Consider the following 14,116-nt stretch of genomic DNA (forward strand, 5'->3'; position numbering starts at 1 on the left):
AGATCTGTGCAACGACGAGATTCCACAGCCCAGAGGAGAACTGTGTATGTAGTTTGTGCAACGGCAAATGTGACAGATATCATCTCCTGAAGTGCAAAAAAACACTATCTGAATACAGCAAAGAGTGAACAATTTCAAACACAAATACTCAATCGAGTGAACCTTATTATTATTATTATTATTATAAAATGACAGTCGATACGAACAGCTGTTAGAGGGGCGGCCATTTTTTCTCTATATGCAATGCTTAAACAAGGAGTTTCGTGTATGTAGTTACTGCAAAGCAATTCCCATTGTATAGTTACAGCCTGTTTATACATCCATTGCTTATGCATGGTTTATTAGTAAAGTTTTCTGTCTCAACTCTGCAAAAGTCTCGTATAAAAACTATACACGGTTTATTAGTAAGACTGTATATGTATACAGAATGTCCCATTTATCTTGTGCACCTATTATAACCTTTTTCTTTTTTGGATAGGAATTGGAATTTTTGTTTTTGAGCGTTATGTTAGAACGAGGGGCTAACATGAGTGCATGTAACTACATTATGGTACAAGATACACGTGACGTCATCAATTTTTCAAATAGCACTGCATACTTTAATCATGTTACATTGATTACACATATTAAGACCAGTTCAAAAATGTATCACAATGTCACTTTCCTAATCAATAACGACAACAAAACGAAACAAAAACGTACTTTCAATGTTATAATGTTATGCTTTGAGAGTCACAGAAGATGTTCCAAATGGTGACCATTCACATTAATGCACATTCGAAGGCGTTCCCCAATAGACCGCATGACTGACCGGCATGTTGCTGGCTGAATGAACACACAAGCCTGTCGAATGCGTTGCTGCATGTCATCTGGTGTTGTCAGAATGTTCTGGTACACACTGTCCTTTACAGTTCCTCACAGGAAGAAATCGAGTGGTGACAGGTCCGGAGAACGTGCAGGCCACTGTACGTGGATTGTAGCGTGGACAGTTATTGTGGTTTGTTTACATGCTAAATAGCCAACACACAATACACGACATGTACGGACGTCAGTCGTCTTTCATTTTGTGTAGGCCTAAGTTAATGCACCACAACAAATGACACATTCTGATGGCATTCATTTTGCATTTTGTTGTTGTTATTGATTGGGAAGGTGACATTGTGATACATTTTTTAATTCGTCTTAATGTGTGCAATCAATGTAACATGATTAAAGTATGTAGTGCTATTTGAAAAATTGATGGCATCACGTGTATCTTGTACCATAATGTAGTTACATGCACCAAATCTCTACATTCATGTTAGCACCTCGTTCTAACATAACTCTCAAAAACAAAAATTCCAATACCTATCCAAACAAAAGATAAATGGGACACCTTGTATATTGTTCAAATGCTTTACTTACTTCTGAATATTCAGTCGTAGTAGGATGTATCAGGTAGGTGAGGCAATCCTCTTTCACTATATGATTTATTGGTACATTCTCCATACAAATCACATTAGCAATTATCTTTTTGTATTGTCTCACATGCTGTTGAGATAAAAATGCTGTTTTCGTTCTCAACGTATTGGTTGCTATGTGAGGGTATTGGGGTTGTATAAATTTAGCAGCTCTATTATTATTCATAATTACCGGAAAAGGAACAATTTCATATAAATTGAATTTTTCGCGTGACAGTAAAGGTACTCTCACAATATATATCAACGTAGATGACGTTTTATAAATAGTTGCGGTTGTCACCTGGTCCACTTGGTGTGATGGAAAAGATGGTAATTGCAGATCGATAGGAATTGTTTCACATAACACCACAGTCTAGTATATACAGTCACGAAATTTGAGTTGTGAGGGTGCTAGGAACAATAGACTGTGCAGGTACTATTTCGCATTGTATGTAATGAGGCGATATTAGCGATCCTAGTGGTTAGCAACTATCTATGGATGCATAATTACCTCGTATTGAGCTTCGTGACTGTATATACTAGACTGTGGTAACACTTTCTTACTTTTCTCGTAAGTTATAACCTAAGGTTGAATAATTCCAATTCGCGCATTTGTTGTCATTGTGATCAACAAATCGTAATATTCATAACAGTCTTGGTATCCTAACTCAACATGTTGAATCTTTAGATTTGCTGTAATCGTATTGTCTTCATGCGCCTTACCTTCCCACTGATTTTGGTAATGTGAAAGAAAAGTATTGAAACTTTCTTTTATTGCTTTTTGATTTAACAATAATTCCGTAGTTGTTTCATTGACTGTTACCAAACTTGACTTTAAAAGTGTTAACTATTCCGAACCAATATGCAAGAAGTTAAGTTGTTCTTGCTGAATTTTATCCATTCTTTCCTTATACATTTCTATCTCAGCTTCAGTTGCAGTGCCGAATAGAATTTTAGAAATTTCGCCTGCAAAACATGTTGTTGTTATTACTATTGACCATTGGTCCAATAATTTCTCCAAGAGTTTCTCTTAGCCTTTGTACACTAGTTCTTTTAGCCAGGATGTGAGCTAATCCTTGTTCACAAACCGTTTTGTGATACCATGTGTATACTAACAAATTTTGACATTCATTCTGTATAGTTGCAATCCCTTGTTTGAGCGTATCATACAGGTGTTGTACCAGTCCTATGTCTACGTAAGTAATGACATCCCAGAGATGCGGAGTGAACCAGACGTTTGCTACAAAATCAAAATATATATGCCTGCCTGTCCTTTGATTTCTTCATTTTGAGTTGCTGAAAAGCATTCAACCTTAACAGTAGTCATATCAATGAGTAGTGCTAACCACTTATATAAAATCATCTTGGTATGCTTCTGAAAAGAAAAGAAACACAATTATTCTTTGTATTCCTTTACTCTATTAATGTGTACAGTGAATCTCTTATTTCCCATAGGGTAAAGTTGTCTATTTCCGTGATACTATTTTAAAATTTAATGTCAGTTAAAGCTTTGTTGTTCGAACATAGCGCCAGACATCTTTCTCAAAAGATTGCACCTTTCGCCTACTTTTGAGACATTGGTGAACTTCCTAGCAAGATACCCAATCCCATGACATTCAGTGAAAAAAAGTATCACGGAATTAGGAGTATGACGGAATTAGGCAACTTTACCCTACCCTCAATTCTGCACAACTCGAAGTTAACTTTATTAACCCGAGTAACCTCAAATGGATCTTCTCACAGAAGGTCCAACTTTTTCCTATTCTCCTTTCGAAACAAGACCTTGGCTCCCAGAGCTATGTCATAGTTCCCTAATTTTCTTTCTGTGCTACCCGAGCTACGTCCTTAGTGATCTCATGCTGACCTACCCACAATAGGTCAAGCTTTTCCTTTTTTTCCTTTCTTTGCTCCCCGAGCTTCGTCATTAGGCCTATGACTTTTCTTATCTTTATTCCTATTATCATCGAATACTCGCTTTTCCTTACTTTGTTTGAGGAACTCCCTCGCTTCCTGCCAAGTGAGCCTCATCCTTTTCTTCAACTGTGCCACATAATCATCATAGGTATATATTACCTTCACGAAGTTCCACGAATATTTGCTATTCGACCAAACATAAGTTCATAAGGCGTGAATTTCATACTACAGTGAGGAGTTGTGTTATAAGTAAAGATACCAAAGGGTAACCATCTATCCCATTCATCCTGTTTAGTGGAACTGAAACATCTTAAATATCACTGGACAACAGTCATTTTGCGGCAGACATAAAACTAACAAATTCTTACCAATTTCGATTTATTAAAAAAAATCACCATATTTCGTCTGTAATTATTTTGTATTACAAATGTGACGACCCATTATGTGAAAACAATATTAGTGTAAGTAGGCCACCTTGCTAGAAGCACTTGTAGAAACGGAAATTATTTTATTGCCCTTTTATGAGTCTATTAGGAGGGAGTGAAACAGGTTCACGGTATGAATTTGCTTGAGTTTACCCGATTTTACTTGAGACGTGTATTTCTTTCATGTGAGCTTTAATTACATTACTGTAGTTTATATTTTGCAATAGACCACACTGTTAAAATCACTTCTAGATGCGGAAATTGTTTTATTGTCCTTTTCGGTTCCATTTGGAGAGAGAGAAACAGGTTCGCCAAATGAAATCACTTCGGTTTACCAGGAGATTTCTGTGGTGTTAGTATTCTGTGTCAGACGTGTATTTCTTTAAAGTGTGCTTTAATGATAATATTTAAAGCACGAAAGGTTTATTATCTGCGGATTTGAAGGTTGTAGCATTGCTTCTTGGAATGCAATTACGCTACACAAAATTTTGCTGCTTTATGTGCGAATGGGACAGTCGCGCTCGAGCATTATAAAACAAAACGAAAATCACTAGAGCCAGGGGAAAAAAAATATTATACATCAATCCTTTGTACCTGAAAGTAAAGTAATTTTACCCCCTTTACACATTAAGTTAGAGTTAATGAAGATTTTTGTTGAAGAGATGAATCATAAAATTGAAGCATTTAAACATATCCAGGAAAAATTTCCTGCAAAAATAAAAGAGGGAGTTTTCAGTGGACCACAAATCATAAAAAATAATGAAGGACAATCACTTCGAATCTTTGTTGAGAGGAAAAAAGAGAGCCACCTGAATTGCATTCAAAGAGGTTGTATTAAATTTTCTGGGTAACCGTAGAAGTGAGAACTATGAAGAACTAGTACAAAATTTACTGTTGGCGTATGAAACTATGGGTTGTAACATGCCCTTGAAAATTCACTTCCTTCACTCCCATCTTGACTTTTTTCCCCGAGAAATGTGAAGATTTTAGTGATGAGCATGGTGAGTGCTTCCATCAAGAAATTTCAACTATGGAAAAAAGATACCAAGGACAGTGGAGTACCAATTTGCCAGCAGACTATTGTTGGACTTTAGCTATCACACACATAACAAGAGAAAGAAATATATATATAGATTGAAAAAATTTCAAGAAATGTTAAACAAAGTTCAATGTTTTTTTCTGTTTCACTAGGGGTGAAATATTTAACTAAACTTTGGTTTAGAATTTACAATATACATTACTAGATAACTTAAAAAATTCAAGGTAGGGTAGTTCACCCTATTGTCAGCCACCTCCCAGTAGTCAGCCATCTTGGCATAATTATGAAAAAAATAAGTACATCAAAGAATATGTACATATTCTGTTGGCTCACCATACTCTGTCATTCTTTGTCCTGCCCTCGAACCTCTAGTAACCTCTGATGTGAGAAATATAAAGCAATAGTTAGCCTCTAAACATGTTGTGGAGAGCACCATGTTGTTGTTGCTGTTGTGTGATATTCTTGTGCGTTGAACAACGTGCAGTGTAATTTTTATAAGGTCAGTATTTCGTTATAAGTCATAGCCACTTAAAACAATGATTGAGCGACTTGAAATATTCTGGAATAGTTAAATGAGCACTGAAATTGTGTTTTAAAAGTGTTAAGTTAAGTATTTCAATGGAGCTGACTATAGGAGACTTCAGTAAGATAGAGAAGCCAGTAGTCAGCCTAGGCGGCTGACTACTGGAACTATGGCTCACACTGAGTTTAAAGACCATTTTCTGTCATCTGTAAGCTTAAAGCCTGGCTTTTAATGTCAGACCATGGTATTTTAGTTTAAATGCATAAAACCCAGTAGTCAGCCTAGTAAGACACATAGGCTGACTATTGGTATCTTGATTAACCTATGTCAAATATTAAAATCTAAATAAAATAATGTAATAATAATAGTGTAGAACTCATGAGAGGTTCCCTACAACTTGCTTCCTAAATATATATTTTACAGATAGGCCTATAAATAAAAATTTTTTCGACTAAAAAGATGAAATGACCGATTCACCAATATGAAGAGAGGGCGTTAGTGGAAGCTTTGCTTGAGATTCGGCAATAGTAATATACGTTACAAGAGCGGTATGTTGACGTTTTCATGTTCGAGGAAAAGATTGAAAAAGCGAAAAGTAGTTGAGCTTTTTTAATTTCCGAGAACATGAAATCAAACATACCACTCGTGTATCGTACATTATTTTGTGCGAAGATCATTTATTACATACGTGAAAGACGAATTTCTAATTAGTTGCAATGAAATCTCCATCTTGGTTTCTGTTTAATGACGGCAACTTTAGAAAACAAAAATATCTATACTCCAGCAGGCCGTGATATACATCTGTCTTTTTTTTTCCCCCAGTCTATAAATGCGAACTTAAAACAAACGGTAAGGTTATGTAATGATTTATTTTTCATTTTAATATTTTAACAATATTATTTATATAACATATTGCAGTAATAACATCGGCATCTGGAGTCTTGTTGATTTTTTTCACGGCTTCCGTAATGTTACTTGTATCAGGAATACAATAGCTTTCGTGGAGTAGTAGACTTTACCTAATTTTTGCAAATATTTAAAAACAATAATTAACAGTGCAATTTAGGTGAAATTGCAGTGGTAAGTTCCAATTTATAATTATTACTATGTTAAACGTCTCTAAAAATAATATGTTAAAAGCCTAAAGCAGCAAAATGAATGTCGCGCTTAAGCGGTGAGAAGAGGGAAATTGTTATGTGTGTTACGTTGGGAATACTGAATGTGGTATTTCACACTTACCGGGTATTGGTTCTGTGCGGAAAACAAGTAAATACGCACGATCTCGCACAAAATAATTTAAACATTAGTATGGGACATTGCAAGAGGGACAAAATTTTGAAGAGCATCTGTTCTGGCCAGGTCCCTTATCAAATACAAAAGAACGAAAGACATGTTAAAGAGAGAGTTCCATGTACTATTTCATCAGCAGCATGACATGAGTTCTTCCATAAAAAGAACTTGACCAAAATCGAGGAAACAAAATTAAAACAACAGAGAAAAGGGGAGAGGGAGAATCGAAAATCTCTTATGAAAAATAGCAAAGACAAAGAAAGGAAATCTACATTCATCTCAGATGCAAATGCTGATCCAGATGATGAATCTCAGGAAGAGGACAATTACACTGGTCAAAAAAAGTTAAGCATATTTCCAGTTTACCCAATAATACCTGATATTTATGTTTCTTTTGGTTTTATGTGGCACGTATTATGTTTACCAATTCAAACTCTTTCATTTGTTTTATTCTGCATCACTAGGTAACGTCCAAATCACGGCTAGTAAACAAAGCCTGTAATTCGAGCAAAGTTCAATCAGTGTCGTTTTGCTTCATAGTGCTTCATAGTGCAATACAATGGCTCGGAACACCCTTACAATGGCAGACCGCATCAAAATCATCACTTTGATGGAACAAAACATGAGACAAGTTGATGCTGCTAACATCCTTCATGTGAATCTGAGTATTGTCTCCAGACTGTGGAGAAAGTTCCAGGAAACCCAGTCAATAGCAGATCGACCTCGCGAGGGCCGTCCATGCAAAACAACACCAGGTCAGGACCAGTATGTAAGGTTATCTGCACCTAGGAACCCTATAGCTTCAGCTACAACTCTGCGCCATGACCTGCGCGAAGCCACTGGTGTTGTTGTAAGTAGCCAAACTGTGCGCAATAGACTTCATGACATAGGGTTGTATGCTCGAAGACCACTCAAGACTCCAGCACTCCGTCCACATCACAGGGGTGCTCGTGCAAGATGGGCTAGAGCACATGAGAATTGGACACGAGACCAATAGACCAGAACTTTATTCTCAGACGAAGTGAGAATGGGCCTACACCCTGACAACAACTCTATTCGCGTATGGAGACGAACAGGGGAACGAAATCATCCCTAAATAACCATGGAACGTCACCAACAGTTTGGTGGTTCAATCTTGTTTTGGGCAGGTGTCATGTTTGGCCGCCGCACACCACTGGTTTCAATAGAGGGAAACATGACTGCTGCCGTGTATGAGAACAACATCCTCCAACCCATAGTAAGTGGTTTTGCAGAGACAGTAGGAGAAGGGTTCACTCTACAGGACGATAATGCTCGGCCTCATCGTGCTCACAGTGTGCAGCGGTATCTGGTAGAACATGGGATCCGAAGAATGGATTGGCCAGCATGCTCACCGGATATGAATTGCATAGAGCATGCATGGAGCTTTCTCAGGAGAGCCATTTCCAATCGTCCACATCCCCATTAACGATTCAAGAACTCAGGAATGCTGCCTTGGAAGAATGGGACAATTTGCCTCAGGAGAGCTTAGATGCGTTGGTACTGAGTATGCCCCGTCGCATACAAGAGTGCCTCAGGGTTCGTGGAGGACCAAAACGTTATTAAACAGGGTACTGAAAGCACCATTTCCTTTTCTTTGATGATGTACGAATTTCAACTTCACTTATCTTTTCCGTTGTTTCCAAACAATGCAACTTTTTCATTTCATATTGAGTCCATTGTTAACAAATAGTGTAGTTCTACTTTTAAGTTTATTCTGTGGAACCAAGAAACCCAATTATAATTTATCTATTTTATTTTAATTAATAAAAACCGTTATAAGCCTAATTATGCTTAACTTTTTTTGACCAGTGTATTTAAGACAACTGTGTACTGCTTGTAATGATGAACTTATTAGTGACGTTGAAAATGAAGATTTGAAAAATATTGGGTGTGATAATTGTTCAAACTGGTTTCATTTCAAATGTACTGAGCTTAATGCATTGCCATATGATATTGCAGAGAGTAAATAATTTCACTGTCAACTGGGCCTAACACACAGCATTGTGAAGGAAATAGCCATTAGTGTCCTCAAAGGATCTTTTCAGACATTGAGAAATCATTTGTATGGGAGTGATAATGGAAATTTCAAGTTATCTTAACCGATGGCTGTTCATTGGTTTAGATATCAATGCCAATAAATCCATACTATTATTTTTCTCGTGGTATATGGCATTCCAATCATTCTAACCTATCTGATGATCTCCCCCCCCTCCTTTCTTAACTGTAAATGAGCACAAACGCTACTTAGGTGTAAATTTTTCTGACATTTTGTATATTCGATTCCCTAAGTGCTTCAAATGTATATCATTTTACCTTTTAGGTGTGTTTCCAAATTATATGTAATACGCTTTGTCAAATCTGGAAACCTTTTCTTAAGGGGAGCTAAATTTATATTACATTTTGCTGATTTTTTTTTTTTAAGGAATATTGTTTCAATAGTGTCTACCTCAGAAATGCCTTCTGTCATTCCTCCTTTTTTTTTTTTTTTTTTTTTTTTTTTTTTTTTTTTTTTTTTTGTAATACTGTATAATGAAAGTACATGTATAATGTTTATTTTATCATATTCGAACAATAAAATTGAATTTAAACTAAATTTGGTTTAGAGGCTGAGTACTGGTTTCAAACTGGCTGGACACTGGATTTTTGTGGCCGAATACTGGAGAATTTGTTACTACTAGGAAAATGTATTATTTTTAGTCCAAAAAGTGTAGTTATAATGTTATGTCATGTGAAATTTCAAAACTAGACTATTTGTTTGTAATTGTGATTAATAAAGGAAATAATGTTAAATGGTTTTCTTATCAGAAACTACTCTAGTGTATTACAGTACTGTTAACAGGCTGACTAATGGTGCAGTCACCCTATATATAGCAAGTAATGTGCACCAGAAGAATGAGATACACTTAGCAAAACGGGAAAACAGGTTATCATTTAGAACCTTTCTTTTACACTTGGATACGAAACTGATTAGTTGTCTTTTATACCATTGATTTCAGAATGACTGATTGTATAATCGTGAAAATTCTTATACAAATCTGAGCAATAAAAGCCTATAAATATTGAACTAAACTTTTGTACTGAAATTTTTTAATCGCACAGGCATCACTGCCCAGTCCTTTTAAGAATTTCTAATCTGCAACTGCTTCTCTCACAGAATCAACGAAAATTCCATTTAGAAAAACTTTTTTTCCTAATTTAATTATTACCTTTTGTCCACCCTTTTTCTCGTCCTCTGACCAAGAGTTAGTGAAGCGATTAGTACTGTCTAAAGTAGATTGAATCAATTGTTCGACTCTTGCCTCCCCCCCCCCCCCCAATGAGTAATACTTTCGTTGGGTTTCTGTTTTACCTGACAGACTTGGATCGTATTGTACATAAATGTTCGTTGTACAGCAAAATGTGTCTCTAGTTTTTCCTTTATATCCCCCCATTTCGTTTCACCTGTTGGATGGATGTTTAAAGTTCTCCTAGCATTACCTGTAATCTTCGCTAAAATATGTTTGATTAATATATTCTCCTGATTTGGGTTTATTAATGGCCTAGCTGACTCAACATTAACAATAAATTCATTTAGCGTGGATGGTTCGCCTGAAAAACCATTTTCAAACAATTTAGCAGCAGGTGTAACGGATAATTCAGCACTTATTCTTTGTTGTCTTAGAAAAGTGTTCAATTGGTCTTCTAGAATTGAATTCGTTGATCTTGATCTGCTTGTGCCATGGTCTAACGGGCTTTCACTCTAATTATTAACATTCACAAATATTTTAGGAAATTATAACAAGGGTTATAGCTATCCTACAAGCAAAACTCAGCTCGAACACCTCGCGGTGCGCATGCTATACCCCTCTTACCCCCCTGCAGTAGACGTGAGAGCATGCTGGGAACGGGAGCATATGTCATCTGCGCGAGACAGTCATGCCCGCTGGTCTCTGCGCACTGAGTTTTCCTTGTTGGATGCCTGTAACAACGTCTCTCGAGACTAGTAATACACTCACCCAGATGAAGGATCTCTTGACTAGTTGGCCGTCGATCCTCGGACCTCGTCACCAGCAACTGGTCAGTGAGCTTCTACGTGAGTTGCTAACAGCTGGAGATACCGGAGACCTTCAGGTAACGGGCATCCCGAAGAGAAAGAGCCACGCTGGAACAACCAGGCAACTAGGGTCGACGTTGATTCCACCTCGTGAAACAATCATGGCAGTAGATGACGACTGTGGATACACTGGCCCCTTCTCATCTGTCTTCAAACTCTAAGACACCAGAATCTGCAGCAGAAAGTGTTGCTGTCAGTAAACATCATAAATATAAACATTTTACAGATAATTATACTTTTATCCTTAAAGTATTGGAATTGGTATGGTGAGATTTGCTAAAGATGTCCCCACCCGGAGATCCGATTGGGGGACAGTTTTAACTCCGGAATATTTATCTTTAGGACTCATACTCATGTATGTTGTGGCTTTCATGTGACTGTTTTCTTAACGGTCACCAGTTTGTACAATGTGGCAGTTACTTAAACCCCCATTATGCACCTGTCGTTGGTCAACGGGTCCTTCGGACCTAGCCGGGAGGACTAAATAGATGTTATTTAGATCCACCGACCTTTCCCTCATGTGCCGCTGAGGGATGCTGTTGTGCTGTGATAGGCCAGCACATATGTAAATGGCATTTCCTCCATTTTAGATGAAACAGTTATACCGCTGTGGCTCGGTCCCCAGATCCTCATCTGTTAAAAGCAGGGTGTACCACGGGCAGGTTGAGGTTGGGAATTGGGTAGGAGAGGCTATAGGAGGCGCATCACTACCTTACATCAGTTTGGAATTAACAGAGGAAATAAGTAAATCAGACACACCAAAAGAAATACAAAAATTTCTAGCACTGGAAACGATCAATACTAGATACCCTACAGAAGAATGGCTACACATATATACCGATGGATCCACCACAGAAAACCTTACTGGAGCTGGAGTTACATGTACACATTTTTCCTTTTATCATTCTGTTGGCAGAGACACAACAAATTATGATGGTGCAATAGAGGCTATACACATTGCTCTCCAACAATTATTAAATCTTCCCTTAAATAAATATAACAAGACAGTAATTCTTTCAGATTCTAAAGCTGCAATTCAGGGAATATGTTCAAATGCTACAAAGAAGTCAACAAAAATAAGAGAATGCTACAAAATGTTAACACAACTTCAAAAAGTTAATAAGATTGTCCATCTCTAATGGATTCCAGCACACTATGGAGTCATGGGGAATGAAACCGCAGACACACTTGCAAAGAAAGACACAACAATAAAGCAAAAATCTAAATTTAATTTCTCATATTCCTCAATAAAACACTTGATCACTACAAAATTTTCTCATTCATACCTACAAGAAATAGAATCAAATGCTAAAGACAAAAAATGGATTACACTACTTTCCAACCCAGATATAATCCCCCAGAGACCAAGGAAAACAGCAGTTGCAGCCTTCAGACTATTGACAAATCATGACTGTCTAGCAAGTCAGCTCTACAGAATAGGTATCTCAGCTTCACCAATATGTGTCCTGTGTAATGATCCAGCAGAAATGAATGAAGATCACTTAAAGACCTGTGGAGCATTAAGATCAGAAGAAACTACAGTTCAAAAGTATTGGAAAGCACGATTGCTAATGGCTTCATTGCCAGATCCAAGGCACTAGACAACAACAACAACAATATATTTTTATCCTTTTGCGGTTGAAACGTTTGGATCATGGTGTAGTGAAGCTCTTATCTCCACCATAGGCAGACGTTTAGTGCAGCTTTCTGGGGACCCTCAAAGCAGTCAATATCTATGTCAGCGCATTGGTACCGCCATTCAGCACAGTAATGCAAGTAGAGTAAAGTTGCCTAATTCCGTGACATTTTTAATAAAGTCTATATTTGTGCCAAAATTGTAATAAAAATTTCAAATACCACCTAAACGACGTTATTTGGACCTTTAGCTACAGTTTTTACAACATTCAGTGTCAACAGTTTCACAAGTTTGGTACCGGTATATAATATACGATTCTTCATTGTTGTACAGTGGCTCCTAAATCCGTGACAGGGATCTAAATTCTGTGATAGTGGTTTCCTAATTCCTGGTACTAAAATAATCCTCATTAACTGCTCAGAAAACAAACAAGTATTTGGAAAAACACATTAAAGTCATGGTATATTGTTTTAATATGGATTAAGCAAGAAATTACAACATAGAAGAAGGGCCTAAGTAACCAATTTCATAGAAAATACTTGTGTAACTACAGGAATACATATTACATATTAATATATGTATTATAAACAAAATAAACTGAAAGTTAAATTCAATACAAAATTAAATTGGAATAAATTGAATTATAACACAATTATTTCTCATTATTTATATTCCTAACAACAACAGTAACTGCTAATGGCTTCATTGCCAGATGCAAGGCACTAGACAACAACAACAACAACAACAACAACAGTAATTAAGTTAAATATATGCCCTATTATTACATTATAATTATAATTGGTTTTCTATAACTTATTTCTATTATTATTTCCAAGAACTATTTTCTTTCGTAGACATTAATTTTCACAATTTAGCGTTGGCATCACTGGTCGAGTGAGCCAGGAAGAAGAAATATGAAAATAAATCCGAAAATGAGAAAGCTCCTGTAGCATTGTTATTGTCTCATAATGTTTAAATAATCATACACATTGATTCAACTGACTATAATCTACAATAATATATCATTTTTATAATGCTGTACTAATTCTTACCTCAAATATAAAGTGTTTCTTCAGAAGCGGTCACAAGAGAAAGATAAACTTACTGGTCAACCACCTTTCACTGAACAAAAGCTTCTGCAGTCGACTGCTTCTATTCAAAAGGCGGGCAGCCAATAGAATTGAAAAGAAGTCATCTCCTGGCATCTGTTAGGTATTTAAAAAACTTAAAAGTCAGAGACCACAACTCCATGGCAGTCAATTGAAATTTTATCACGGAATTAGTCATCTTTACCCTATTCTTGCATCCTTCCCTGAGTCCTCTTATTTAAATGAAATTTTCTTTCTTTAATTAATCAATTTATATCAATACACCATATTGTATTTTATCATACTTTGATTCTGTATACAGAAAATTTATGTAATCAGTTAATTAATATGATTTACACTAGTATTAGGCAATATGTTGATTGTACATACCTGAGCATTTTGTAATCTGTTTAATAACAGCCACTGTAGAATATGATAGAATAGCTCCCCACAGCTGTTGTTTCCGACGTCCGCTCGTGATGTTTGTCTTCTTTTTATACCACCGTCGCTGCCACCAGAAAGGTGTGGTGTAAGGACTGTAAGATAGAATTGACCACACTTTGTAATGTTATAGGAATTGAGTAGGGTTCGCCCAAGACCTACGGTAAGTCTTGAGAATAAAAAGTCGTCGAACTGTGATATAACTAT

At 36.5% G+C, this 14,116-nt stretch overlaps 1 protein-coding gene across 3 annotated transcripts in view; it reads right to left on the bottom strand.

Annotated features, from left to right (window-relative positions):
• Nucleotides 1-10,230: 10,230 nt before the first annotated feature.
• LOC138715365 (tubulin polyglutamylase complex subunit 2-like) overlaps nt 10,231-14,116 on the bottom strand; it is a 117,106-nt gene continuing 113,220 nt past the window's right edge. For 2 of the 3 annotated variants that reach the window (XR_011336260.1, XR_011336258.1), the window contains 2 exons: nt 13,859-14,004; nt 10,231-10,916 (listed from right to left, as the gene is read on the bottom strand). The gene's annotated coding sequence lies outside the window, so the exon portion shown is untranslated. Of the gene's footprint in view, nt 10,917-13,260; nt 13,586-13,858; nt 14,005-14,116 lie in introns of those variants that run through there. The other variant, XR_011336259.1, reaches the window with a different exon arrangement.

Source organism: Periplaneta americana, chromosome 15, assembly GCF_040183065.1.
Source record: "Periplaneta americana isolate PAMFEO1 chromosome 15, P.americana_PAMFEO1_priV1, whole genome shotgun sequence".
NCBI classification, from domain to species: Eukaryota; Metazoa; Arthropoda; class Insecta; order Blattodea; family Blattidae; genus Periplaneta; species Periplaneta americana.